The sequence below is a fragment of the Oncorhynchus mykiss genome, chromosome 19 (assembly GCF_057628025.1).
Source record: "Oncorhynchus mykiss isolate SJ-2025 chromosome 19, ASM5762802v1, whole genome shotgun sequence".
Lineage (NCBI taxonomy): Eukaryota > Metazoa > Chordata > Actinopteri > Salmoniformes > Salmonidae > Oncorhynchus > Oncorhynchus mykiss.
The window spans coordinates 1,340,001-1,344,736 of NC_143040.1; the positions used below are offsets into that span (position 1 = coordinate 1,340,001).

General features: G+C 47.2%; 1 protein-coding gene across 1 annotated transcript in view; it reads right to left on the bottom strand.

The window, feature by feature from the left end:
• The window catches only part of LOC118936694 (TBC1 domain family member 1), a 142,983-nt gene extending 138,589 nt beyond the window's left edge, over positions 1-4,394 (bottom strand). The window contains 1 exon segment of the mRNA XM_090209854.1: positions 4,229-4,394. The gene's annotated coding sequence lies outside the window, so the exon portion shown is untranslated.
• Between the last annotated feature and the right edge of the window lie 342 nt (positions 4,395-4,736).

Sequence of the window (4,736 nt, forward strand, 5' to 3'; positions counted from 1 at the left end):
AAAACAGGTGCTTCCACATATTGAAAGCAGGTGTGGTTCCTGAGTTAATTAAGCAAATAACATCCCATCATGCTTAGGGGTCATGTATTAAAATTCTCCCAGTTGTCTATTATTTAGGCTATACCCTGGCTGGAAGAAGAGATCTCAGTGGCTTTGGAAAAAGGGCCCTCAAAGGAGCACAGGGGGTTTAAAGGGTGTGTGTGTGTGTGTGTGTGTGTGTGTGTGTGTGTGTGTGTGTGTGTGTGTGTGTGTGTGTGTGTGTGTGTGTGTGTGTGTGTATGTGTGTGTGTATGTGTGTGTGTGTGTGTCAAGTCACCAGATCTCAACCCAATTGAATACTTCTGGGAGATTCTGGAGCGCCACCTGAGACAGTGTTTTCCACCACCGTCAAAAAAACACCAAAAACATGGAATTTTTGTCGTGGAAGAATGAGGTCACATCCCTCCAGTAGAGTTCCAGACCCTTGTAGAATCCATGTCGAGGTGCATTGAAGCTGTTCTGGCTGCTGGTGACCCAACGCCCTATTAACACACTATACGTTGGGGGTTTCCTTTATCTTGGTGTTTACATTACGTTGGGGTTTCCTTTATCTTGGTGTTTACATTATGGTGGGGTTTCCTTTATCTTGGTGTTTACATTACGTTGGAGTTTCCTTTATCTTGGTGTTTACATTACGTTGGTGTTTCCTTTATCTTGGTGTTTACATTATGTTGGTGTTTCCTTTATATTGGTGTTTACATTATGTCGGTGTTTCCTTTATCTTGGTGTTTACATTACGTTGGTGTTTCCTTTATCTTGGTGTTTACATTACATTGGGGTTTCCTTTATCTTGGTGTTTACATTATGTTGGTGTTTCCTTTATCTTGGTGTTTACATTATGTTGGGGTTTCCTTTATCTTGGTGTTTCCTTTATCTTGGTGTTTCCTTTATATTGGTGTTTACATTATGTTGGGGTTCCCTTTATCTTGGTGTTTCCTTTATCTTGGTGTTTACATTATGTTGGTGTTTCCTTTATCTTGGTATTTACATTACGTTGGTGTTTCCGTTATTTTGGTGGGCACAGACACACACATACTCATACACCAACTCTTGGCTTGGTGTGTGTGAGACCTGCGTAGCCTTCACACACTGACAGTCAGTCAACACACACATAAATCCCCATGACACACACACACACTATGAGTCTGCCAGCCGTACTGTAGGTCAAACTAGCTGTCTGATTACAACTGGGAATCAGTCCTGTACCGTCAGTGATACAAACAACTGACGGTTGAAAACAATGTCCGGATTGTCTGAACAACAATAGAATAGACGTTTCATAAGATAGGTTTACTGCCCTACTTCACTACCAACCTCTACACTGGTACAAGGCCTACTTCACAACCAACCTCTACACTGGTACAAGGCCTACTTCACAACCAACCTCTACACAGGTACAAGGCCTACTTCACTACCAACCTCTACACAGGTACAAGGCCTACTTCACTACCAACCTCTACACAGGTACAAGGCCTACTTCACTACCAACTTCTACACTGGTACAAGGCCTACTTCACTACCAACCTCTACAAGGCCTACTTCACTACCAACTTATACACAGGTACAAGGCCTACTTCACTACCAACTTCTACACTGGTACAAGGCCTACTTCACTACCAACCTCTACACAGGTACAAGGCCTACTTCACTACCAACTTCTACACTGGTACAAGGCCTACTTCACTACCAACCTCTACAAGGCCTACTTCACTACCAACTTCTACACAGGTACAAGGCCTACTTCACTACCAACTTCTACACTGGTACAAGGCCTACTTCACTACCAACCTCTACACTGGTACAAGGCCTACTTCACTACCAACCTCTACACTGGTACAAGGCCTACTTCACTACCAACCTCTACACAGGTACAAGGCCTACTTCACTACCACCCTCTACACAGGTACTGCCCTAGTTCACTACCAACCTCTACACAGATACAAGGCCTACTTCACTACCACCCTCTACACAGGTACTGCCCTAGTTCACTACCAACCTCTACACAGGTACAAGGCCTACTTCACTACCAACCTCTACACAGGTACAAGGCCTACTTCACTACCAACCTCTACACAGGTACAAGGCCTACTTCACTACCAACCTCTACACAGGTACAAGGCCTACTTCACTACCAACCTCTACAAGGCCTACTTCACTACCAACCTCTATACAGGTACAAGGCCTACTTCACTACCAACCTCTACACAGGTACAAGGCCTACTTCACTACCAACCTCTACACAGGTACAAGGCCTAGTTCACTACCAACCTCTACACAGGTACAAGGCCTACTTCACTACCAACCTCTACAAGGCCTACATCACTACCAAATTCTACACAGGTACAAGGCCTACCTCACTACCAACTTCTACACAGGTACAAGGCCTACTTCACTACCAACTTCTACACAGGTACAAGGCCTACTTCACTACCAACCTCTACACAGGTACAAGGCCTAGTTCACTACCAACCTCTACAAGGCCTACTTCACTACCAACCTCTACAAGGCCTACTTCACTACCAACTTCTACACAGGTACAAGGCCTACTTCACTACCAACCTCTACACAGGTACAAGGTCTACTTCACTACCAACTTCTACACAGGTACAAGGTCTACTTCACTACCAACCTCTACACAGGTACAAGGCCTACTTCACTACCAACCTCTACAAGGCCTACTTCACTACCAACCTCTACACAGGTACAAGGCCTACTTCACTACCAACCTCTACACAGGTACAAGGCCTACTTCACTACCAACTTCTACACAGGTACAATGCCTACTTCACTACCAACTTCTACAAGGTGAAATAACCAATAATACACTGTGTGTGTGTGTGTGTGTGTGTGTGTGTGTGTGTGTGTGTGTGTGTGTGTGTGTGTGTGTGTCCTGCTCAGCTGCACATAGGAAACAAGGTGACATTTGGACTCCTTGGAGGTCTCCCTCAAGTTCAACCTTGTTCTACAGCAACACCAAGGTTACGCAGCAAATGGCCCCCTACTGCCCCTTTACTCCCCCCCTACTCCCTCCCTACTCCTCCCTACACCCTCCCTACTCCCCCTCTACTCCCACTACTCCTCCCTTACTCCCTCCCTACTCCCTCCCTACTCCCCCTCTACTCCCCCCCTACTCCTCCCTTACTCCCTCCCTACTCCCCCCTTACTCCCTCCCTACTCCCCCCTTACTCCCTCCCTACTCCTCCCTACACCCTCCCTACTCCCCCCTTACTCCCTCCCTACTCCCCCTACTCCCCCCTTACTCCCTCCCTACTCCTCCCTACACCCTCCCTACTCCCCCTACTGCCCCCCTACTCCCTCCCTACTCCCCCTACTGCCCCCTTACTCCCTCCCTACTCCCTCCCTACTCCCCCTACTGCCCCCTTACTCCCTCCCTACTCCCTCCCTACTCCCCCTACTCCCTCCCTACTCCCCCTACTGCCCCCTTACTCCCTCCCTACTCCTCCCTACACCCTCCCTACTCCTCCCTACTCCCCCTACTCCCTCCCTACTCCCCCTACTGCCCCCTTACTCCCTCCCTACTCCCTCCCTACTCCCCCTACTGCCCCCTTACTCCCTCCCTACTCCCCCTACTGCCCCCTTACTCCCTCCCTACACCCCCTACTCCCTATCTAGTGAACTACTTTTGACCAGGAGCCATTCTGGACGCGCTCCCAGACGTGCCGGTGGGGGGGCCTTGTCGGGAATAGTTCTCTCGCTAAATGTCAGCTGACTGTTCCAACTATACTAATTTTATGGTTTCATTGTTTCAAAATCAGACAGATGGAATAAGCGTTATAAACTGCAATATAGTGGTCTGTTAAAAAGAGAGATGAGGCGCGAATGTCCAAACCGCGATGTTATCAGGAAATAGTGAATTTACCAAATGTTCTATGGAATGATGCTGCCTACCTATCAGATAAACAATGAAATACAAATAAATATGACATTCTAACTGTATACAAACAGACATCAATAAAACCCAAGCGGAACGCGTCGGGAGAAAAAAACGAATCAACAATATCATTTTACGCACGATCGGGATAAATTTACGCACCGTGTCGCGCGTTAATAAGTTCCGACGTCAGTAAAATAAAGATCATATCAGATGAAGAAGTCCTTCTATCAACATCTTCCGGACTTCCACAATGATCTCTGTAACGAACCGACACTTAGCCGGTGCCATTCTCACCTTTTCTCGGCACTTGGTTAGCTCGATGTAGGTGACGTGCTGGGCCGATGCGGCATTGTGGAGAGTGTGTATGTGGTCCGTGCAGTAAGGCTACCAAACTCAGTCGATCTGTTTGGTGACAGTCTCTCTCTCTCTCTCTCTCTCTCACACACACACACACACACGATATTCTGTCAGTTTGGAAGGTCTGCCACTCCCCTGGACGGGAGATATAAATAGAACGCAGGACGACCGCTGCCTCTTTCTTTCTATCTACTTTTTGCCTCGCTCGTATCTCTAAACAAGTGCAGAGTAGGCTTAAAAAGTGATCATATTCTTGATCTTTTTACAAAATCGATCAGATGCTCTTATCCAGACTAGTGAGTTCATACATTTTTCATTATTGCCCCCCCCCCCCGTGGGATTCGAACCCACAACCCTGACGTTGCGGTCGCCATGCTCTTCATAACGCACGCAAGCCCAAAACGGAAGTGTTAATCTGGATAAATACGCAACAAAAAGTTTAAAC